The sequence below is a fragment of the Ambystoma mexicanum genome (assembly GCF_040938575.1).
Source record: "Ambystoma mexicanum isolate Mex_15411 chromosome 12 unlocalized genomic scaffold, UKY_AmexF1_1 Mex_chr12_unloc.2, whole genome shotgun sequence".
Classification (NCBI taxonomy): Eukaryota; Metazoa; Chordata; class Amphibia; order Caudata; family Ambystomatidae; genus Ambystoma; species Ambystoma mexicanum.
The window spans coordinates 12,739,327-12,764,275 of record NW_027182323.1 but is presented as its reverse complement, the minus strand read 5'-3'; the positions used below and the strand labels follow the sequence as shown (position 1 = coordinate 12,764,275).

Here is a 24,949-nt window from a genome sequence, read left to right as displayed (position 1 = left end):
TGCTGCTCGAGAAAAGAGAAGAGTAAGCATAATTCGGGCCTCCAGTCTTGACACAGAATCCGAGCACAGGCAACCTTGTCCTGCTAAAAAGGAAGACAACTCACCTTTCAACCAGCACAAACGATCACAATCTGGTTTCCAAAAGTCATAAAAATGTTGAGAACCGGTCGTTCAATGTGACCAAATACAGCGCAGTATAAGTGTGCGGTTTCCATTGATATTACGTGGCAGAAGTGTTTTATTAGCAAAATGTCCTTCGAGCCGGATTTGAACCAGCGACCTAAGGATATCTGATTACCTCACTACAGTCCTCCGCTCTACCAACTGAGCTATCGAAGGATACATGTACGAGCGCTTGCAAATGGCATGCTGAATGACCAGCACACAACGTGAAAGATATCATTGTTTATACGTGTGATTTCAATATTGATCCTGCTCCCTATAGTTGCACTTCAATGCCTTAAATTCATTATCAGGCTGTATACCGCGTGATTTTTTGACACCAAGAGTACCGTGCGGGTTCGGTTCGAAAGTACTTAAAGATCAACTTAGAACACAGCCAAGGGCCCATCACACATCTACAAGAAACAGCACGATGGAGAGAGGCTCCGTGCACGTGATAGTTGCACCTGGAGCCGAAAATGCGATTTTTCTTTCGAAATGATTTGGCGAGCAGCTCTATTGATCTCCTTCCTGACATCCCACCCGTTATGTTCCATTGTACTTGCTGGTTACAGAATAAACAAAGAAATGGAAAATCCGATGCTATAACTGGGGCAATATTACAACAACAAAAAAGGAAGGAAATGAGGTCTAGGATTGCAGATGTCTGTTTCTTTGCAAGACGACCGAAGAGCACAATCAATCAGCCGAAATAGCTCAGTTGGGAGAGCGTTAGACTGAAGATCTAAAGGTCCCGGGTTTCGGCAGGGGATATTTTTTAAAGGTTTTTCATGCTGCTCCATTTGATAATCAGAATCTTTTCACACTTAAAGTTATCATTGAATGGCAGACGATGCAGTGGAAATAAATCTCTAATTCTTATTTTTCTACCATATCTCCCCAAATGTAATTTCCATGTTAAAACTTGTTGCTCATTTCAACATGTCCTGTCTGTGCCATGAAATGGAAAAGAGACTTATAGGGGTCATAATATTTCAATGTGACTCAGGGCACATATGGCCATAATTCACAACTCACAGTACTGGGCATTATTTAGTTTAATGCTTTTGCAAAGATTTCCAGTTGCATAGGTGTTTTTTTTTTAAAGGGCTGCGGTTGAAGGAATAGGTGAAGTGGTGACAACTTTTGAATTTGCGCGGGTGGGGTGGGGTAGGGTAGGGTAGGTGGGTGAACCATTTGGTGCAACTTTTGACCCAGATGATGTCCTGGGAAATTATATTCTACAGAATGCCATCACACAACATGACATCATAAGCAGTGACATCCAATTACCTGTGAGCGACACACAGTCCTTGTTAATGATGTCCAGTTTCCCACCAAAACAAAAAGTGATGGATTTAAGGTTTTGCAGAAGTCATAATCACTGGCAAGTGCCATTCTTCTGTGTAACCTTCCCTATAATTATGTTGGCCAAGAATATCTTCACCAGCATATACAAAACACCAGTGCAGAGTAGAATCCTGTCACTGTGATGCACTGTACACGGAGCACCCGTAAATTAACTCTTGCCAAATAAAGCACGCAGCAGGTGTTTTCTTTCAACACACACCACTCGTGTCTATTGTTTTTGTCCGGCTAAGGTGATGGTGGTTCGGGAAGGGGGTAAGGGCGTGGGCGTCAAATGTTTCAAGATAGGTGGGTGGGGGGTGCAGCTATGCCCCATGAAGCAGTATAAGTGTTCCAATTTTCTAATTTATCTTGCGGAGGGCAAGTGTGTGTTGATGCGGCTAAGCCGGGTACCGCACCAATCACACAGGACTGGATAGGGAGACAAGGGGTGCAAAAAAGGATGGAGCGGAGATGGACCCACCACGGTGCCGGGCTTTGTCTGTATATCTGGTAGAGAGTCGCAGGGCTGAACGTCGGAGGCGGTCTGCGGATCAGAGGCAGGATCTAGGCAGTGGCAGAAGATCAGAGGGGCGTTTCGTTCCCCCAGGCAAGGTTTTATACATCCCGGTCCTATCCAGTCCCCAGACAGTGATCGAGCACGGGTGCAACCGAAAACTACCCTCCCTCTCTCTCATAACTATATTGTTTCTGTATCAATTTTCTCTCTATTTTACTGTCGTACTGAGCACTACTTTGTTCGTTTTTTCAGAGCCCCGAGGCGGAGTTATGAGGTGTATACATAAAAAAAGTGCAGGTTGAGACCACAAGGGTCCACTGCAACCAGGAGTTAGAGCACGGCACCCAGGGGTACAAGTCCTTAGTAATGGCCACCGGGCAATCCAATGATTGAGGAGGGTTGTGGGGGGGTTTGGGAACTGCAACAAGAGACAGCGTCTGCCATGGGGCTAAGCTGCCAGCTAACAGGTAAGTATGTACATTGAAATGAGGAGGGTCAAATAAAGAAAAGGGGAAAGAGGGAAAGGATAGGAATGGAGGGAGTTACGGAATTTCAGCAAGGGAAGTGGTCGGTCAGTGGTTTCAGCTGGGAGCTTTGCCCCCATGAAAGGAGTGTTCAAGCTGCCAACCTTAGTGCCATTTGCCCGGGTGCCTGGATGAGGAGGCCAAGAATGTCTTCACCGGCATATCCAGGATGCCAGTGCAGAGCAGAATCGTACTAAGTTAACTCTTGCCAAATAAAGCACCGCTAGGGAAGATTTTCCTTAGGTGCAATTTTCCCTCTGTTTATGGACCGCTCCAAACTTTTTGCTTTTGTTTGGCTAACCTAACAGGACTTTTTCCTGTGGAGCGCAGCCTTCAGCTGCACTCCTCTGGGCTTTTGTTCATCTGTTATGGGGATACTGACACGTCCTTCATACTGTCAGTACTGACAAACTATATTTCCCTTAGTCTTTGATTATGTTGTCATTTCTTGATAACTTTTGATCTATGTGCCAAGTACCTTACAGTAACGCACATAGGGGTCCTTTTGTTTTATCGCCCTAGACACACTCTAAGGATTTTCTGGTGACTGTACAGGTGTGCCTGGGACAAACTGGTGGCAGCAGTTTACTTTTATAGTATTTGTAATTCTTTTTAGTTAACCATACTGCGTTTACTGCGTTTGGCTCAAGACTGTGGCCACTGCCGAAATGGCTGTGGCACAAAGTCTTTTGTTCTGTCCTTTGTCCATTTTGTCCCTTTGTCTTCCCCCAGCTCGATCAGACAAGGGCTTTGGGCATGCAGCCACCCGTGAAAACCACAACTTTCGCGGGCTCCTGCATGTCACGTGTGCTAATGCCCAGGAAGAGGATTGGGACTCTCTGGTCCCAATCTATACTACTGGTGCCAGTATGTCTGGTATGCCTGAATGACTGGAACCAATGTGGACCGCGATTGGTTCATGCCTGACGTTCATGCAAGAGAGCATATCTTTTGTTGGCTATCCTAGATTTGAGCATGAAACAAATTTCGGATGAGAGAGGGGGCTCTGTATCCATTCCAGGTCTATCAACTGAAGTTCTCTCCAAACTACATAAGGACCAAGTATCCTGAATTGCCAAAGGAGACCTTTGGAACCACCAGAGAAGTGCTGGAAGGTTTGGCACCCTGAGCCTGCTGTTGTTCCGTCAGACCCCTGCTCTTGTATCCACCACAGAAGGCCTGCAAGTGCGCTTCGACCATTTGGAGTAGGGGGAACAACTACTCTCAGCACCTCCTGATTACCCTCAAAAAGAGCCTCATCAGAAGTGTTCCTGGGCCATCCAGCAAACTGACAAGCTTGAACCTGGGGTATCGCATAGGAGCACTGCTGTTCCGAGTTGAAACTCGAGACTTGGGGAATCGCTAGCTTGTGGTCCTGGGCCCTCTCCCGCCAAATGGTGTCCTAGCTCCTCTGGGTCGCGATTTAAAAGAGTGTGTCATGCCGTGAGCATTTGCAGTACCTGCATCGCCCGGATGTGGTGACGGTTATTGTATTAGCTTTGCCTGCCTGCCCCCTTGTGCCCTGTGATGTGCTGCACTGGAACTGTCCTCTTTTCTTCATCGTGAGCTGAGAAAAGGCTACTCTCCCGCCACAGACGATCGTCCTGTCCCGCAGCTGCTGAGAGCCAGAGCAACGTGCAACTGCAGGGGTTGAACCTACAAGCTACCTGGCCTACACTGGCAAAGTTTGGCCCAGACTGTGTCGAGGGTGGGAGAGTACTTGCATCACTTACCGTCTACCCGCTATTCTCCAGTTCCTCCAGGAGGGTTTTGACAAGGGCATAGCGATCTCCACACTTTGCTCCCAATGGGCCTCCATTAAAATCCTCTTGGGGGACTCTGATGGCCACCTGGATGGGGAGGTGTTGGTGGGGAAGTTTCTTCGGGGTGTCTCTGCTTCCCGTCCTTGTACCTATAAGGGCCTTCCCCCAGGGATCGTCCTCCAGACTTAAAGTTCCTTCAGGGGCATCCCTTTGAGCTCCTGTCGGAAATTGATATCAAGCACCTTACTCTGAAGACTGCTTTCCTGATTGCCATCACGTCTGCCCATAGGCTGGGGGAGGTTGGGGCTCTGTTGTGTCAACCCTCTTTCTTGAGAGTTCTGCCGGACTCTGTGGTTTTGCGGTGTGATCCCAAGTTTCTGCCTAAAGTTGTGTCTCAGTTTCACACTTCTCAGGATCTGGTTCTCCCTGCGGTTTTTCAGAAACCCCAGGCGCCGAACAAGGTGGCTTGGCATGCCATTGAGGTGCGGCGGGCAGTTCTGGAATATTTGGCTCGGACTGCCCCTTTCCGGCAGTCTGATAGTCTCTTGGTTACTTGTGGCCCCGTGGAGCGGGGCGTAAGGCCTCTGTGGTTTTCATTAGCCGGTGGATCCGTACTGTTGTCTCCATGTCCTATTTGGTTTCTGGCCTGCCTGTACCTGACCACGTTCAGGGTCGATCTACCAGGGGGTTAGGCTGCTTCCTGGCCAGATGCTGTTATCTCTACAGAAGATTTGGGCGTTTCTCTACAGGGGTTTGGCTGAAACCTGGGCGGATCAGAGCACCTTTGTCAACCACTATCAGTTGAACGTCTCTCACTCTAGGGATGGTTCCTTCAGGGTTGGTGTTTTGTCTGTTGGGATGTGATTATTGGAGTCAATAAAGGTGTTTTTTTGTTGCTGCACTTCTGTCTCTGTGTCTCATTGGGACCTCTCCCTGTTGCTGCTATGGTATGCCTCATGAAGTAAGTACTGGGTCGAGGAAGAGTGGACGTGGAGGTAATGCTCTGATTACTTACCAGCAATCTTCATTACTCCTAATCCTACTCTTCCTCGTCACAGTACTGACGACCGGCCTCTCCCTCCCTACGGGGGTTCCCATGCTGCGGCTTGAATACGTTAAACAGGAAGCTGACGGTCAAGGGGAGAAGTTAGACAAAAGAAAAGAAATAGAAGAAAGTCCTGTATCGGAGGCAGGGGCCTCATGAAGTAAATGCTGTGACGAGGAAGGGTACGACTAAGAGTAATGAAGATTACCTGTAAATTATTAGAGCAATTTGTTGTATAATTCTCACAATAAATGATAGGAGGCGGTGTGGTTGCAAGTTGTGTGCTTTTATTCTTCTGTGCCACTCAAGTAAATCTGCAACATATATGATATGAGTCAATGATGGGCAACAGGCCCTGGAGCTGCGACACAACTCGTGTACATGCTGAGAGTCTCTCTTGCGGCTTGGAGGCCTCTTCTTGGGAGGAGCGCCCAGGAGCGCGTCCTGCTGCGTGGCTTTCTCCCGCTCGAATGCCTCGCTGAGCGCGCGGGGCCCGCACTTCCGGCCGCGCACGTGATCTCGCGAGACCAGCAGGTCTTGCGATATCTCTACACACTTCCCCCTGATAATGCAAAGGCAGTTCATTGCAATACATAGTCATTGTATCTCACCGGTCTTCTGTGTTCCCTTCGCGGACGATCGCCTCTCTCACTGCACACGTCCTGCTGGTCATTTTCTCGCTCGAGAGTTGGGGCATCCACTTGAATCTCATTTCCTTCAACTTCTCTTCTGTCTGTCTCCGGCTCTCGTTCTTCCCCCCTCTCATTGTCCATTACTCCTTCAGCTTCAGACCTTTCATAAGTCTTTTCTCTCTCTTGCCTCTTTTCAAACGTGGCTACTCTTTCCATGTTCCATGTGTGCCCATCTTCGGTGCGGACATGGTTGGCTCCTCGGTGAATCACCTTCACAGGTCCGCTGAACCGTGAGCCCGTGATCTGATCCTTGGTCGGTAACCGTATTTTGATCCAATCTCCTTCTTTTACTTCTGACTCTTGTTTGGTCCTTCTTCTTCTGTCGCTCCACCTTTTCATGCGTGCCTTGTTGTTCTCTATTCTCCACACCACTTCCGACATGTTTACTTCTTCGTCTTCTCTTACTTTGGCCAACCATGGCGGTACTAGCGTGGATGCTGCTCTCCTCCCTCTCAGCATGCGAAAAGGAGAAATTTGGGTGATCCCGTTGGGGATCAGTCTGTGAGCTGCGATGGCCTCTTTTGTTGTTTTGAGGGGATCCAATCCTGAAGCGGTTGCTAATTGGATGGCTCCCTTAATTAACCTATTGGCCCTCTCGACGAGCCCATTTGCTTGGGGATGGTAGAGTGCTGCTTTCTTCTGGTGTATGTTGTGCTTCCTCAGAAACAGTTCCATGTCTCTGGATATAAGTTGTACTCCGTTGTCTGTTACTAACTCGTTGGGGAGCCCTTCGCTCTGAAAAATGGCCGTCAGGACCTCTATTACGTTTGCGGTCGTGATGTTAGGAACAAACTCGGCCTCGACCATTTCGATAAATAGTCCACTAGCACTATGCCGTACCGATGCTCGGGCGCCATCGTCTCCAATGGTCCTATGAAGTCTAGACCCACTTTTGACCACACCGCTTCCGGGGTTTCTGTGGGAATCATGGGCGCCTGTCCGATTTTCAGGCGCTTGTCACTGTTGAGACACTCATGGCATCTCTCAATCATGGTGCGGATCTCCAGGTCCATGGACGGCCACCAGTAGGCTTCTCTCACTCTGCAACGTGTCATGGTGTTCCCCAGATGGCCCGCAGGGGCCCTGCACAGAATGATTTTTCTCATGCCTGCGGGCGAGATTATCTGGTCGGTTTTCATAATTATGCCGTCGGCTTCTGAGATCTCATCTGCCACTTTCCAATAAGGTCTCATACCTTCTGGCACTGCCCTTTGTCTGGCCATCCGTTTTTGATCCATTCTCTGATTCTCACCATGGTAGGATCCTTTCCGTCTTCTTCCATCCAGTGTTTTTCGCTGAGTTCCAGGTAGTCGGGCGCCTTGAGATCTGTAATGGATGCTACAATGCATTCTTCTTGTAAGAAAGTGGTGGCATTGTCCTTGCCCTCTGGCAATCTTGACATGCAGTCTGCCTGCAAATTCTTCCATCCGGAGATGTGTTGCACCTCGAAGGTGTATTCCTGCAGTTTTGCTGCTATGCGTGCTAATCGGGGTGTTGACACTTTGGTGCCACCTGAGCTGAGCATGTGGATGAGGGGCTTATGGTCGGTAACCAACTTGAACTTCGTGCCCCACACATATGTCCTGAAATGTTCCACAGCCCATGTACACGCTAACATCTCCTTCTCTATGGTGGAGTAGTTTTGTTCAGCTGACGATAGGGCTTTCGAGGCAAACGCTACCACATGTTCCGTGTCGCCCTTCTTCTGAGTGAGGACCGCCCCTAGTCCATATGCAGTGGCGTCTGTAGTGATGACTGTACTCCACTCTGGGTTGAACGGTTGCAAGCATGGCGCTTCAACTATGTGTTGTTTTATGCTTTCCACCGTTTTCTTCTGATCTTCCTGCCATGTGTACTCCGACCCTTTTTTGAGGAGCTCTCGGAGCGGTGCTGAGGTTTCCGAGAATTTGGGGATGAATTTTGCATAGTACTCTGCCAACCCGAGGAATGACCTCACTTCGTCTTTGTTGGTGGATTCTGGAGCTTTAATTAAGGCCTGCAGTAAGTTTTGCTTGGGACTTATACCTTTCTCTGATATTTTGTACCCCAAATACTCAACTTCTTTTGCTTTGAACACACATTTTTGGTACCTTAATCTCACACCCGCTTTTTGCAGTTTGGTGAGGACTGTTCTCAATGTGACGTTGTGCATCTGTTCGTCCTTTGCGTAGATAACGATGTCATCCTGGAAATAAGCCACGTTCCTGATGTTCCGCAGTAGAGCATCCATCATGCGTTGAAACGCTGAGGCTGCAGATGATAAACCAAATGGCATTTTGGTGAACTGGTACGTGCCAAACGGGGTGATGAAAGCGGTGAGGGGCTTGGACTCCTTGTGCAGTTGAATTTGATAGTAGGCGTTCCTCATGTCCAGTTTCGAGAATACTTTGGCCTCCTTGATCATGAGGATTAACTCATTTATGCTCGGCAGTGGGTTGCTGTCTGCAATATCTTCCAGGTTTAGGCTGCGGAGGTCAATGCATACTCTTAGCTCTTGTGAGTTCTGTTTCTTTATGAGTACCACTGGGCTCAGCCACTCAGAAGCTTCAATTTCTTCGATGACGCCATCTTTCTTCATTCTGTCCAGTTGGCTTCTGAGTGTGTCTTTTGCCGTTGCCGGTGCTGGCCTTAATCTGTGCTTGACCGGGACTGCGCTGGTTTTGAGTAATATTTTGTGGACGAAGCCCTTGATGTGACCAGGTTCTTCCAAAAATAGTTTGGGGTAATCACTTTTCACTACTGGTGCGCTCCTCCAACTGACTGACAGTACCTGATCCTCTGTGCTGGGGTGCAGCTTGATTTTCAGTTTCGCCTGGTCGTCCCACCCTAATACCGCTGGGCCTTCTTGAGTAAAGTAAACTTTGGTGGTGGTCTCTCTTCCTTTGAACTCTACTTTCCCTTTGATGTAGCCCAACAAGTCTACAGACGCACCACCAAAAACTGTAGGCTTGTGCCGTGTGCTGAGTACTTGGACCGTCTCTGTACCCATCATCTCTTTGTACGTGCGTAGGGGTATTATGGTGAGTTCAGAACCCGAATCAGCCATGACCCTTGTTTCCAGTCCATTTATTTTGATTGCACAGTGGGGCTTTTCCCTTCTGGCCCATGAGCTGTTCACCATGATGACTGTCGGTCTCCCTTCATCTTCCGAGGACGAATCCCTCTCTGTGTTGTGTTCATCGTTGACACTCGTGATCTTCTTGTTGCGCCACCAAGACACGATTGAGAAGTGACCAATCTTTTTGCATACTGAGCACTCCTTGTCTCTTGCTGGGCACTCTCTATCGAAGGCTAGATGCTTCGTGCTGGTGCACCTGTGGCATTTCAACGGTTCTTTCTTCCCCCATTTTCCTTCTCTCGCATCGAGGACCGGCCTCTCCTTTTTTGGGCGGATTGCCACTGATTGAACTTCGGTAGGGCCGTGGCCGCTCGCGAATTCTTTCCTTCTGCCTACCGTCTCCTCAACTGCTCTCGCTATTTCAATAGCTTTTTCCAGCTGCAATTCCTTCTCTAAAATGAATTTATCTTGTACTTTTCTGCTGTTGGTGTGGACCACCAGCATGTCGCAGATGAGAGTCTCAGCGTTGTTACCAAAACTGCAGAGCACCGCCAGTTCGCGCAGTTTGGTGACATAATCATCAACGGGTTCGGACGCCTCCTGTTTGCGGCTGTAGAACCGAATCCTGTGCAGGACGGTATTCTCCTTGCTGGCGAACCTTTTAACAATCCTTCGCACAGCCTCCTTGAATTCATCATCATTATCACCAGCTACCGGCTCCGGGGTGAGACTCTCAAACACCCTCTGTCCTTCAACGCCCAGGGCATTTAGTAACATCGCTCTGTGTCTCGCCGCCGAGTAGCCCGCACCGCCCATGGCCTCTACATACGTTGTGAATAAGGGTTGCCATTGTGTCCACGGAATGGCAAGCCTACCTGGAGTTTGCAGGAAGGGCGGTGGTGGTGTCGCTCCTTGCATGGCTCCATGCGGGTTTTAGTGATGATCCTCGTCGCCAATTATGTTGTGTAATTCTCACAATAAATGATAGGAGGCGGTGTGGTTACAAGTTGTGTGCTTTTATTCTTCTGTGCCACTCAAGTAAATCTGCAACATATATGATATGAGTCAATGATGGGCAACAGGCCCTGGAGCTGCGATGCAACTCGTGTACATGCTGAGAGTCTCTCTTGCGGCTTGGAGGCCTCTTCTTGGGAGGAGCGCCCAGGAGCACGTCCTGCTCCGTGGCTTTCTCCCGCTCGAATGCCTCGCTGAGCGTGCGGGGCCCGCACTTCCGGCCGCGCACGAGATCTCGCGAGACCGGTAGGTCTCGCATATCTCTACACAATTGTAAATAAAGTTTGACTTAACTGCTGCCCAAGCAGCAAAGAAAGAGGAAGGGAAGAGAAAGGAAGCCAGGTTTATGGACGCAGTTAGAGAGGATTGGATACAATAGTCACATGGAAACAACATTCGACCTATCATAAACGGACTACAAACAGCTGTTTTTATGGGAAATGTCGTTTTTGTGATGGTTTCTTTTTAATATTCTTTGCTTTAATGCTGCTCGAGAAAAGAGAAGAGTAAGCATAATTCGGGCCTCCAGTCTTGACACAGAATCCGAGCACAGGCAACCTTGTCCTGCTAAAAAGGAAGACAACTCACCTTTCAACCAGCACAAACGATCACAATCTGGTTTCCAAAAGTCATAAAAATGTTGAGAACCGGTCGTTCAATGTGACCAAATACAGCGCAGTATAAGTGTGCGGTTTCCATTGATATTACGTGGCAGAAGTGTTTTATTAGCAAAATGTCCTTCGAGCCGGATTTGAACCAGCGACCTAAGGATATCTGATTACCTCACTACAGTCCTCCGCTCTACCAACTGAGCTATCGAAGGATACATGTACGAGCGCTTGCAAATGGCATGCTGAATGACCAGCACACAACGTGAAAGATATCATTGTTTATACGTGTGATTTCAATATTGATCCTGCTCCCTATAGTTGCACTTCAATGCCTTAAATTCATTATCAGGCTGTATACCGCGTGATTTTTTGACACCAAGAGTACCGTGCGGGTTCGGTTCGAAAGTACTTAAAGATCAACTTAGAACACAGCCAAGGGCCCATCACACATCTACAAGAAACAGCACGATGGAGAGAGGCTCCGTGCACGTGATAGTTGCACCTGGAGCCGAAAATGCGATTTTTCTTTCGAAATGATTTGGCGAGCAGCTCTATTGATCTCCTTCCTGACATCCCACCCGTTATGTTCCATTGTACTTGCTGGTTACAGAATAAACAAAGAAATGGAAAATCCGATGCTATAACTGGGGCAATATTACAACAACAAAAAAGGAAGGAAATGAGGTCTAGGATTGCAGATGTCTGTTTCTTTGCAAGACGACCGAAGAGCACAATCAATCAGCCGAAATAGCTCAGTTGGGAGAGCGTTAGACTGAAGATCTAAAGGTCCCGGGTTTCGGCAGGGGATATTTTTTAAAGGTTTTTCATGCTGCTCCATTTGATAATCAGAATCTTTTCACACTTAAAGTTATCATTGAATGGCAGACGATGCAGTGGAAATAAATCTCTAATTCTTATTTTTCTACCATATCTCCCCAAATGTAATTTCCATGTTAAAACTTGTTGCTCATTTCAACATGTCCTGTCTGTGCCATGAAATGGAAAAGAGACTTATAGGGGTCATAATATTTCAATGTGACTCAGGGCACATATGGCCATAATTCACAACTCACAGTACTGGGCATTATTTAGTTTAATGCTTTTGCAAAGATTTCCAGTTGCATAGGTGTTTTTTTTTTTAAAGGGCTGCGGTTGAAGGAATAGGTGAAGTGGTGACAACTTTTGAATTTGCGCGGGTGGGGTGGGGTAGGGTAGGGTAGGTGGGTGAACCATTTGGTGCAACTTTTGACCCAGATGATGTCCTGGGAAATTATATTCTACAGAATGCCATCACACAACATGACATCATAAGCAGTGACATCCAATTACCTGTGAGCGACACACAGTCCTTGTTAATGATGTCCAGTTTCCCACCAAAACAAAAAGTGATGGATTTAAGGTTTTGCAGAAGTCATAATCACTGGCAAGTGCCATTCTTCTGTGTAACCTTCCCTATAATTATGTTGGCCAAGAATATCTTCACCAGCATATACAAAACACCAGTGCAGAGTAGAATCCTGTCACTGTGATGCACTGTACACGGAGCACCCGTAAATTAACTCTTGCCAAATAAAGCACGCAGCAGGTGTTTTCTTTCAACACACACCACTCGTGTCTATTGTTTTTGTCCGGCTAAGGTGATGGTGGTTCGGGAAGGGGGTAAGGGCGTGGGCGTCAAATGTTTCAAGATCGGTGGGTGGGGGGTGCAGCTATGCCCCATGAAGCAGTATAAGTGTTCCAATTTTCTAATTTATCTTGCGGAGGGCAAGTGTGTGTTGATGCGGCTAAGCCGGGTACCGCACCAATCACACAGGACTGGATAGGGAGACAAGGGGTGCAAAAAAGGATGGAGCGGAGATGGACCCACCACGGTGCCGGGCTTTGTCTGTATATCTGGTAGAGAGTCGCAGGGCTGAACGTCGGAGGCGGTCTGCGGATCAGAGGCAGGATCTAGGCAGTGGCAGAAGATCAGAGGGGCGTTTCGTTCCCCCAGGCAAGGTTTTATACATCCCGGTCCTATCCAGTCCCCAGACAGTGATCGAGCACGGGTGCAACCGAAAACTACCCTCCCTCTCTCTCATAACTATATTGTTTCTGTATCAATTTTCTCTCTATTTTACTGTCGTACTGAGCACTACTTTGTTCGTTTTTTCAGAGCCCCGAGGCGGAGTTATGAGGTGTATACATAAAAAAAGTGCAGGTTGAGACCACAAGGGTCCACTGCAACCAGGAGTTAGAGCACGGCACCCAGGGGTACAAGTCCTTAGTAATGGCCACCGGGCAATCCAATGATTGAGGAGGGTTGTGGGGGGGTTTGGGAACTGCAACAAGAGACAGCGTCTGCCATGGGGCTAAGCTGCCAGCTAACAGGTAAGTATGTACATTGAAATGAGGAGGGTCAAATAAAGAAAAGGGGAAAGAGGGAAAGGATAGGAATGGAGGGAGTTACGGAATTTCAGCAAGGGAAGTGGTCGGTCAGTGGTTTCAGCTGGGAGCTTTGCCCCCATGAAAGGAGTGTTCAAGCTGCCAACCTTAGTGCCATTTGCCCGGGTGCCTGGATGAGGAGGCCAAGAATGTCTTCACCGGCATATCCAGGATGCCAGTGCAGAGCAGAATCGTACTAAGTTAACTCTTGCCAAATAAAGCACCGCTAGGGAAGATTTTCCTTAGGTGCAATTTTCCCTCTGTTTATGGACCGCTCCAAACTTTTTGCTTTTGTTTGGCTAACCTAACAGGACTTTTTCCTGTGGAGCGCAGCCTTCAGCTGCACTCCTCTGGGCTTTTGTTCATCTGTTATGGGGATACTGACACGTCCTTCATACTGTCAGTACTGACAAACTATATTTCCCTTAGTCTTTGATTATGTTGTCATTTCTTGATAACTTTTGATCTATGTGCCAAGTACCTTACAGTAACGCACATAGGGGTCCTTTTGTTTTATCGCCCTAGACACACTCTAAGGATTTTCTGGTGACTGTACAGGTGTGCCTGGGACAAACTGGTGGCAGCAGTTTACTTTTATAGTATTTGTAATTCTTTTTAGTTAACCATACTGCGTTTACTGCGTTTGGCTCAAGACTGTGGCCACTGCCGAAATGGCTGTGGCACAAAGTCTTTTGTTCTGTCCTTTGTCCATTTTGTCCCTTTGTCTTCCCCCAGCTCGATCAGACAAGGGCTTTGGGCATGCAGCCACCCGTGAAAACCACAACTTTCGCGGGCTCCTGCATGTCACGTGTGCTAATGCCCAGGAAGAGGATTGGGACTCTCTGGTCCCAATCTATACTACTGGTGCCAGTATGTCTGGTATGCCTGAATGACTGGAACCAATGTGGACCGCGATTGGTTCATGCCTGACGTTCATGCAAGAGAGCATATCTTTTGTTGGCTATCCTAGATTTGAGCATGAAACAAATTTCGGATGAGAGAGGGGGCTCTGTATCCATTCCAGGTCTATCAACTGAAGTTCTCTCCAAACTACATAAGGACCAAGTATCCTGAATTGCCAAAGGAGACCTTTGGAACCACCAGAGAAGTGCTGGAAGGTTTGGCACCCTGAGCCTGCTGTTGTTCCGTCAGACCCCTGCTCTTGTATCCACCACAGAAGGCCTGCAAGTGCGCTTCGACCATTTGGAGTAGGGGGAACAACTACTCTCAGCACCTCCTGATTACCCTCAAAAAGAGCCTCATCAGAAGTGTTCCTGGGCCATCCAGCAAACTGACAAGCTTGAACCTGGGGTATCGCATAGGAGCACTGCTGTTCCGAGTTGAAACTCGAGACTTGGGGAATCGCTAGCTTGTGGTCCTGGGCCCTCTCCCGCCAAATGGTGTCCTAGCTCCTCTGGGTCGCGATTTAAAAGAGTGTGTCATGCCGTGAGCATTTGCAGTACCTGCATCGCCCGGATGTGGTGACGGTTATTGTATTAGCTTTGCCTGCCTGCCCCCTTGTGCCCTGTGATGTGCTGCACTGGAACTGTCCTCTTTTCTTCATCGTGAGCTGAGAAAAGGCTACTCTCCCGCCACAGACGATCGTCCTGTCCCGCAGCTGCTGAGAGCCAGAGCAACGTGCAACTGCAGGGGTTGAACCTACAAGCTACCTGGCCTACACTGGCAAAGTTTGGCCCAGACTGTGTCGAGGGTGGGAGAGTACTTGCATCACTTACCGTCTACCCGCTATTCTCCAGTTCCTCCAGGAGGGTTTTGACAAGGGCATAGCGATCTCCACACTTTGCTCCCAATGGGCCTCCATTAAAATCCTCTTGGGGGACTCTGATGGCCACCTGGATGGGGAGGTGTTGGTGGGGAAGTTTCTTCGGGGTGTCTCTGCTTCCCGTCCTTGTACCTATAAGGGCCTTCCCCCAGGGATCGTCCTCCAGACTTAAAGTTCCTTCAGGGGCATCCCTTTGAGCTCCTGTCGGAAATTGATATCAAGCACCTTACTCTGAAAACTGCTTTCCTGATTGCCATCACGTCTGCCCATAGGCTGGGGGAGGTTGGGGCTCTGTTGTGTCAACCCTCTTTCTTGAGAGTTCTGCCGGACTCTGTGGTTTTGCGGTGTGATCCCAAGTTTCTGCCTAAAGTTGTGTCTCAGTTTCACACTTCTCACCCAGGCGCCGAACAAGGTGGCTTGGCATGCCATTGAGGTGCGGCGGGCAGTTCTGGAATATTTGGCTCGGACTGCCCCTTTCCGGCAGTCTGATAGTCTCTTGGTTACTTGTGGCCCTGTGGAGCGGGGCGTAAGGCCTCTGTGGTTTTCATTAGCCGGTGGATCCGTACTGTTGTCTCCATGTCCTATTTGGTTTCTGGCCTGCCTGTACCTGACCACGTTCAGGGTCGATCTACCAGGGGGTTAGGCTGCTTCCTGGCCAGATGCTGTTATCTCTACAGAAGATTTGGGCGTTTCTCTACAGGGGTTTGGCTGAAACCTGGGCGGATCAGAGCACCTTTGTCAACCACTATCAGTTGAACGTCTCTCACTCTAGGGATGGTTCCTTCAGGGTTGGTGTTTTGTCTGTTGGGATGTGATTATTGGAGTCAATAAAGGTGTTTTTTTGTTGCTGCACTTCTGTCTCTGTGTCTCATTGGGACCTCTCCCTGTTGCTGCTATGGTATGCCTCATGAAGTAAGTACTGGGTCGAGGAAGAGTGGACGTGGAGGTAATGCTCTGATTACTTACCAGCAATCTTCATTACTCCTAATCCTACTCTTCCTCGTCACAGTACTGACGACCGGCCTCTCCCTCCCTACGGGGGTTCCCATGCTGCGGCTTGAATACGTTAAACAGGAAGCTGAGGGTCAAGGGGAGAAGTTAGACAAAAGAAAAGAAATAGAAGAAAGTCCTGTATCGGAGGCAGGGGCCTCATGAAGTAAATGCTGTGACGAGGAAGGGTACGACTAAGAGTAATGAAGATTACCTGTAAATTATTAGAGCAATTTGTTGTATAATTCTCACAATAAATGATAGGAGGCGGTGTGGTTGCAAGTTGTGTGCTTTTATTCTTCTGTGCCACTCAAGTAAATCTGCAACATATATGATATGAGTCAATGATGGGCAACAGGCCCTGGAGCTGCGACACAACTCGTGTACATGCTGAGAGTCTCTCTTGCGGCTTGGAGGCCTCTTCTTGGGAGGAGCGCCCAGGAGCGCGTCCTGCTGCGTGGCTTTCTCCCGCTCGAATGCCTCGCTGAGCGCGCGGGGCCCGCACTTCCGGCCGCGCACGTGATCTCGCGAGACCAGCAGGTCTTGCGATATCTCTACACACTTCCCCCTGATAATGCAAAGGCAGTTCATTGCAATACATAGTCATTGTATCTCACCGGTCTTCTGTGTTCCCTTCGCGGACGATCGCCTCTCTCACTGCACACGTCCTGCTGGTCATTTTCTCGCTCGAGAGTTGGGGCATCCACTTGAATCTCATTTCCTTCAACTTCTCTTCTGTCTGTCTCCGGCTCTCGTTCTTCCCCCCTCTCATTGTCCATTACTCCTTCAGCTTCAGACCTTTCATAAGTCTTTTCTCTCTCTTGCCTCTTTTCAAACGTGGCTACTCTTTCCATGTTCCATGTGTGCCCATCTTCGGTGCGGACATGGTTGGCTCCTCGGTGAATCACCTTCACAGGTCCGCTGAACCGTGAGCCCGTGATCTGATCCTTGGTCGGTAACCGTATTTTGATCCAATCTCCTTCTTTTACTTCTGACTCTTGTTTGGTCCTTCTTCTTCTGTCGCTCCACCTTTTCATGCGTGCCTTGTTGTTCTCTATTCTCCACACCACTTCCGACATGTTTACTTCTTCGTCTTCTCTTACTTTGGCCAACCATGGCGGTACTAGCGTGGATGCTGCTCTCCTCCCTCTCAGCATGCGAAAAGGAGAAATTTGGGTGATCCCGTTGGGGGTCAGTCTGTGAGCTGCGATGGCCTCTTTTGTTGTTTTGAGGGGATCCAATCCTGAAGCGGTTGCTAATTGGATGGCTCCCTTAATTAACCTATTGGCCCTCTCGACGAGCCCATTTGCTTGGGGATGGTAGAGTGCTGCTTTCTTCTGGTGTATGTTGTGCTTCCTCAGAAACAGTTCCATGTCTCTGGATATAAGTTGTACTCCGTTGTCTGTTACTAACTCGTTGGGGAGCCCTTCGCTCTGAAAAATGGCCGTCAGGACCTCTATTACGTTTGCGGTCGTGATGTTAGGAACAAACTCGGCCTCGACCATTTCGATAAATAGTCCACTAGCACTATGCCGTACCGATGCTCGGGCGCCATCGTCTCCAATGGTCCTATGAAGTCTAGACCCACTTTTGACCACACCGCTTCCGGGGTTTCTGTGGGAATCATGGGCGCCTGTCCGATTTTCAGGCGCTTGTCACTGTTGAGACACTCATGGCATCTCTCAATCATGGTGCGGATCTCCAGGTCCATGGACGGCCACCAGTAGGCTTCTCTCACTCTGCAACGTGTCATGGTGTTCCCCAGATGGCCCGCAGGGGCCCTGCACAGAATGATTTTTCTCATGCCTGCGGGCGAGATTATCTGGTCGGTTTTCATAATTATGCCGTCGGCTTCTGAGATCTCATCTGCCACTTTCCAATAAGGTCTCATACCTTCTGGCACTGCCCTTTGTCTGGCCATCCGTTTTTGATCCATTCTCTGATTCTCACCATGGTAGGATCCTTTCCGTCTTCTTCCATCCAGTGTTTTTCGCTGAGTTCCAGGTAGTCGGGCGCCTTGAGATCTGTAATGGATGCTACAATGCATTCTTCTTGTAAGAAAGTGGTGGCATTGTCCTTGCCCTCTGGCAATCTTGACATGCAGTCTGCCTGCAAATTCTTCCATCCGGAGATGTGTTGCACCTCGAAGGTGTATTCCTGCAGTTTTGCTGCTATGCGTGCTAATCGGGGTGTTGACACTTTGGTGCCACCTGAGCTGAGCATGTGGATGAGGGGCTTATGGTCGGTAACCAACTTGAACTTCGTGCCCCACACATATGTCCTGAAATGTTCCACAGCCCATGTACACGCTAACATCTCCTTCTCTATGGTGGAGTAGTTTTGTTCAGCTGACGATAGGGCTTTCGAGGCAAACGCTACCACATGTTCCGTGTCGCCCTTCTTCTGAGTGAGGACCGCCCCTAGTCCATATGCAGTGGCGTCTGTAGTGATGACTGTACTCCACTCTGGGTTGAACGGTTGCAAGCATGGCGCTTCAACTATGTGTTGTTTTATGCTTTCCACCGTTTTCTTCTGATCTTCCTGCCATGTGTACTCCGACCCTTTTTTGAGGAGCTCTCGGAGCGGTGCTGAGGTTTCCGAGAATTTGGGGATGAATTTTGCATAGTACTCTGCCAACCCGAGGAATGACCTCACTTCGTCTTTGTTGGTGGATTCTGGAGCTTTAATTAAGGCCTGCAGTAAGTTTTGCTTGGGACTTATACCTTTCTCTGATATTTTGTACCCCAAATACTCAACTTCTTTTGCTTTGAACACACATTTTTGGTACCTTAATCTCACACCCGCTTTTTGCAGTTTGGTGAGGACTGTTCTCAATGTGACGTCGTGCATCTGTTCGTCCTTTGCGTAGATAACGATGTCATCCTGGAAATAAGCCACGTTCCTGATGTTCCGCAGTAGAGCATCCATCATGCGTTGAAACGCTGAGGCTGCAGATGATAAACCAAATGGCATTTTGGTGAACTGGTACGTGCCAAACGGGGTGATGAAAGCGGTGAGTGGCTTGGACTCCTTGTGCAGTTGAATTTAATAGTAGGCGTTCCTCATGTCCAGTTTCGAGAATACTTTGGCCTCCTTGATCATGAGGATTAACTCATTTATGCTCGGCAGTGGGTTGCTGTCTGCAATATCTTCCAGGTTTAGGCTGCGGAGGTCAATGCATACTCTTAGCTCTTGTGAGTTCTGTTTCTTTATGAGTACCACTGGGCTCAGCCACTCAGAAGCTTCAATTTCTTCGATGACGCCATCTTTCTTCATTCTGTCCAGTTGGCTTCTGAGTGTGTCTTTTGCCGTTGCCGGTGCTGGCCTTAATCTGTGCTTGACCGGGACTGCGCTGGTTTTGAGTAATATTTTGTGGACGAAGCCCTTGATGTGACCAGGTTCTTCCAAAAATAGTTTGGGGTAATCACTTTTCACTACTGGTGCGCCCCTCCAACTGACTGACAGTACCTGATCCTCTGTGCTGGGGTGCAGCTTGATTTTCAGTTTCGCCTGGTCGTCCCACCCTAATACCGCTGGGCCTTCTTGACTAAAGTAAACTTTGGTGGTGGTCTCTCTTCCTTTGAACTCTACTTTCCCTTTGATGTAGCCCAACAAGTCTACAGACGCACCACCAAAAACTGTAGGCTTGTGCCATGTGCTGAGTACTTGGACCGTCTCTGTACCCATCATCTCTTTGTACGTGCGTAGGGGTATTATGGTGAGTTCAGAACCCGAATCAGCCATGACCCTTGTTTCCAGTCCATTTATTTTGATTGCACAGTGGGGCTTTTCCCTTCTGGCCCGTGAGCTGTTCACCATGATGACTGTCGGTCTCCCTTCATCTTCCGAGGACGAATCCCTCTCTGTGTTGTGTTCATCGTTGACACTCGTGATCTTCTTGTTGCGCCACCAAGACACGATTGAGAAGTGACCAATCTTTTTGCATACTGAGCACTCCTTGTCTCTTGCTGGGCACTCTCTATCGAAGGCTAGATGCTTCGTGCTGGTGCACCTGTGGCATTTCAACGGTTCTTTCTTCCCCCATTTTCCTTCTCTCGCATCGAGGACCGGCCTCTCCTTTTTTGGGCGGATTGCCACTGATTGAACTTCGGTAGGGCCGTGGCCGCTCGCGAATTCTTTCCTTCTGCCTACCGTCTCCTCAACTGCTCTCGCTATTTCAATAGCTTTTTCCAGCTGCAATTCCTTCTCTAAAATGAACTTATCTTGTACTTTTCTGCTGTTGGTGTGGACCACCAGCATGTCGCAGATGAGAGTCTCAGCGTTGTTACCAAAACTGCAGAGCACCGCCAGTTCGCGCAGTTTGGTGACATAATCATCAACGGGTTCGGACGCCTCCTGTTTGCGGCTGTAGAACCGAATCCTGTGCAGGACGGTATTCTCCTTGCTGGCGAACCTTTTAACAATCCTTCGCACAGCCTCCTTGAATTCATCATCATTATCACCAGCTACCGGCTCCGGGGTGAGACTCTCAAACACCCTCTGTCCTTCAACGCCCAGGGCATTTAGTAACATCGCTCTGTGTCTCGCCGCCGAGTAGCCCGCACCGCCCATGGCCTCTACATACGTTGTGAATAAGGGTTGCCATTGTGTCCACGGAATGGCAAGCCTACCTGGAGTTTGCAGGAAGGGCGGTGGTGGTGTCGCTCCTTGCATGGCTCCATGCGGGTTTTAGTGATGATCCTCGTCGCCAATTATGTTGTGTAATTCTCACAATAAATGATAGGAGGCGGTGTGGTTACAAGTTGTGTGCTTTTATTCTTCTGTGCCACTCAAGTAAATCTGCAACATATATGATATGAGTCAATGATGGGCAACAGGCCCTGGAGCTGCGATGCAACTAGTGTACATGCTGAGAGTCTCTCTTGCGGCTTGGAGGCCTCTTCTTGGGAGGAGCGCCCGGGAGCACGTCCTGCTCCGTGGCTTTCTCCCGCTCGAATGCCTCGCTGAGCGTGCGGGGCCCGCACTTCCGGCCGCGCACGAGATCTCGCGAGACCGGTAGGTCTCGCATATCTCTACACAATTGTAAATAAAGTTTGACTTAACTGCTGCCCAAGCAGCAAAGAAAGAGGAAGGGAAGAGAAAGGAAGCCAGGTTTATGGACGCAGTTAGAGAGGATTGGATACAATAGTCACATGGAAACAACATTCGACCTATCATAAACGGACTACAAACAGCTGTTTTAATGGGAAATGTCGTTTTTGTGATGGTTTCTTTTTAATATTCTTTGCTTTAATGCTGCTCGAGAAAAGAGAAGAGTAAGCATAATTCGGGCCTCCAGTCTTGACACAGAATCCGAGCACAGGCAACCTTGTCCTGCTAAAAAGGAAGACAACTCACCTTTCAACCAGCACAAACGATCACAATCTGGTTTCCAAAAGTCATAAAAATGTTGAGAACCGGTCGTTCAATGTGACCAAATACAGCGCAGTATAAGTGTGCGGTTTCCATTGATATTACGTGGCAGAAGTGTTTTATTAGCAAAATGTCCTTCGAGCCGGATTTGAACCAGCGACCTAAGGATATCTGATTACCTCACTACAGTCCTCCGCTCTACCAACTGAGCTATCGAAGGATACATGTACGAGCGCTTGCAAATGGCATGCTGAATGACCAGCACACAACGTGAAAGATATCATTGTTTATACGTGTGATTTCAATATTGATCCTGCTCCCTATAGTTGCACTTCAATGCCTTAAATTCATTATCAGGCTGTATACCGCGTGATTTTTTGACACCAAGAGTACCGTGCGGGTTCGGTTCGAAAGTACTTAAAGATCAACTTAGAACACAGCCAAGGGCCCATCACACATCTACAAGAAACAGCACGATGGAGAGAGGCTCCGTGCACGTGATAGTTGCACCTGGAGCCGAAAATGCGATTTTTCTTTCGAAATGATTTGGCGAGCAGCTCTATTGATCTCCTTCCTGACATCCCACCCGTTATGTTCCATTGTACTTGCTGGTTACAGAATAAACAAAGAAATGGAAAATCCGATGCTATAACTGGGGCAATATTACAACAACAAAAAAGGAAGGAAATGAGGTCTAGGATTGCAGATGTCTGTTTCTTTGCAAGACGACCGAAGAGCACAATCAATCAGCCGAAATAGCTCAGTTGGGAGAGCGTTAGACTGAAGATCTAAAGGTCCCGGGTTTCGGCAGGGGATATTTTTTAAAGGTTTTTCATGCTGCTCCATTTGATAATCAGAATCTTTTCACACTTAAAGTTATCATTGAATGGCAGACGATGCAGTGGAAATAAATCTCTAATTCTTATTTTTCTACCATATCTCCCCAAATGTAATTTCCATGTTAAAACTTGTTGCTCATTTCAACATGTCCTGTCTGTGCCATGAAATGGAAAAGAGACTTATAGGGGTCATAATATTTCAATGTGACTCAGGGCACATATGGCCATAATTCACAACTCACAGTACTGGGCATTATTTAGTTTAATGCTTTTGCAAAGATTTCCAGTTGCATAGGTGTTTTTTTTTTAAAGGGCTGCGGTTGAAGGAATAGGTGAAGTGGTGACAACTTTTGAATTTGCGCGGGTGGGGTGGGGTAGGGTAGGGTAGGTGGGTGAACCATTTGGTGCAACTTTTGACCCAGATGATGTCCTGGGAAATTATATTCTACAGAATGCCATCACACAACATGACATCATAAGCAGTGACATCCAATTACCTGTGAGCGACACACAGTCCTTGTTAATGATGTCCAGTTTCCCACCAAAACAAAAAGTGATGGATTTAAGGTTTTGCAGAAGTCATAATCACTGGCAAGTGCCATTCTTCTGTGTAACCTTCCCTATAATTATGTTGGCCAAGAATATCTTCACCAGCATATACAAAACACCAGTGCAGAGTAGAATCCTGTCACTGTGATGCACTGTACACGGAGCACCCGTAAATTAACTCTTGCCAAATAAAGCACGCAGCAGGTGTTTTCTTTCAACACACACCACTCGTGTCTATTGTTTTTGTCCGGCTAAGGTGATGGTGGTTCGGGAAGGGGGTAAGGGCGTGGGCGTCAAATGTTTCAAGATCGGTGGGTGGGGGGTGCAGCTATGCCCCATGAAGCAGTATAAGTGTTCCAATTTTCTAATTTATCTTGCGGAGGGCAAGTGTGTGTTGATGCGGCTAAGCCGGGTACCGCACCAATCACACAGGACTGGATAGGGAGACAAGGGGTGCAAAAAAGGATGGAGCGGAGATGGACCCACCACGGTGCCGGGCTTTGTCTGTATATCTGGTAGAGAGTCGCAGGGCTGAACGTCGGAGGCGGTCTGCGGATCAGAGGCAGGATCTAGGCAGTGGCAGAAGATCAGAGGGGCGTTTCGTTCCCCCAGGCAAGGTTTTATACATCCCGGTCCTATCCAGTCCCCAGACAGTGATCGAGCACGGGTGCAACCGAAAACTACCCTCCCTCTCTCTCATAACTATATTGTTTCTGTATCAATTTTCTCTCTATTTTACTGTCGTACTGAGCACTACTTTGTTCGTTTTTTCAGAGCCCCGAGGCGGAGTTATGAGGTGTATACATAAAAAAAGTGCAGGTTGAGACCACAAGGGTCCACTGCAACCAGGAGTTAGAGCACGGCACCCAGGGGTACAAGTCCTTAGTAATGGCCACCGGGCAATCCAATGATTGAGGAGGGTTGTGGGGGGGTTTGGGAACTGCAACAAGAGACAGCGTCTGCCATGGGGCTAAGCTGCCAGCTAACAGGTAAGTATGTACATTGAAATGAGGAGGGTCAAATAAAGAAAAGGGGAAAGAGGGAAAGGATAGGAATGGAGGGAGTTACGGAATTTCAGCAAGGGAAGTGGTCGGTCAGTGGTTTCAGCTGGGAGCTTTGCCCCCATGAAAGGAGTGTTCAAGCTGCCAACCTTAGTGCCATTTGCCCGGGTGCCTGGATGAGGAGGCCAAGAATGTCTTCACCGGCATATCCAGGATGCCAGTGCAGAGCAGAATCGTACTAAGTTAACTCTTGCCAAATAAAGCACCGCTAGGGAAGATTTTCCTTAGGTGCAATTTTCCCTCTGTTTATGGACCGCTCCAAACTTTTTGCTTTTGTTTGGCTAACCTAACAGGACTTTTTCCTGTGGAGCGCAGCCTTCAGCTGCACTCCTCTGGGCTTTTGTTCATCTGTTATGGGGATACTGACACGTCCTTCATACTGTCAGTACTGACAAACTATATTTCCCTTAGTCTTTGATTATGTTGTCATTTCTTGATAACTTTTGATCTATGTGCCAAGTACCTTACAGTAACGCACATAGGAGTCCTTTTGTTTTATCGCCCTAGACACACTCTAAGGATTTACTGGTGACTGTACAGGTGTGCCTGGGACAAACTGGTGGCAGCAGTTTACTTTTATAGTATTTGTAATTCTTTTTAGTTAACCATACTGCGTTTACTGCGTTTGGCTCAAGACTGTGGCCACTGCCGAAATGGCTGTGGCACAAAGTCTTTTGTTCTGTCCTTTGTCCATTTTGTCCCTTTGTCTTCCCCCAGCTCGATCAGACAAGGGCTTTGGGCATGCAGCCACCCGTGAAAACCACAACTTTCGCGGGCTCCTGCATGTCACGTGTGCTAATGCCCAGGAAGAGGATTGGGACTCTCTGGTCCCAATCTACACTACTGGTGCCAGTATGTCTGGTATGCCTGAATGACTGGAACCAATGTGGACCGCGATTGGTTCATGCCTGACGTTCATGCAAGAGAGCATATCTTTTGTTGGCTATCCTAGATTTGAGCATGAAACAAATTTCGGATGAGAGAGGGGGCTCTGTATCCATTCCAGGTCTATCAACTGAAGTTCTCTCCAAACTGCATAAGGACCAAGTATCCTGAATTGCCAAAGGAGACCTTTGGAACCACCAGAGAAGTGCTGGAAGGTTTGGCACCCTGAGCCTGCTGTTGTTCCGTCAGACCCCTGCTCTTGTATCCACCACAGAAGGCCTGCAAGTGCACTTCGACCATTTGGAGTAG

General features: G+C 48.3%; 3 non-coding genes across 3 annotated transcripts; all 3 read right to left on the bottom strand.

Annotated features, from left to right (window-relative positions):
- Positions 1-252: 252 nt before the first annotated feature.
- TRNAY-GUA (transfer RNA tyrosine (anticodon GUA)) lies at positions 253-339 on the bottom strand. Its single transcript is given in 2 exon segments — positions 253-288; positions 303-339. It is a non-coding gene; the product is annotated as a tRNA-Tyr (tRNA).
- A 10,522-nt stretch (positions 340-10,861) lies between these two features.
- TRNAY-GUA (transfer RNA tyrosine (anticodon GUA)) lies at positions 10,862-10,948 on the bottom strand. Its single transcript is given in 2 exon segments — positions 10,862-10,897; positions 10,912-10,948. It is a non-coding gene; the product is annotated as a tRNA-Tyr (tRNA).
- Positions 10,949-21,439: 10,491 nt separating this feature from the next.
- TRNAY-GUA (transfer RNA tyrosine (anticodon GUA)) lies at positions 21,440-21,526 on the bottom strand. The gene is given in 2 exon segments: positions 21,440-21,475; positions 21,490-21,526. It is a non-coding gene; the product is annotated as a tRNA-Tyr (tRNA).
- Positions 21,527-24,949: the final 3,423 nt, after the last annotated feature.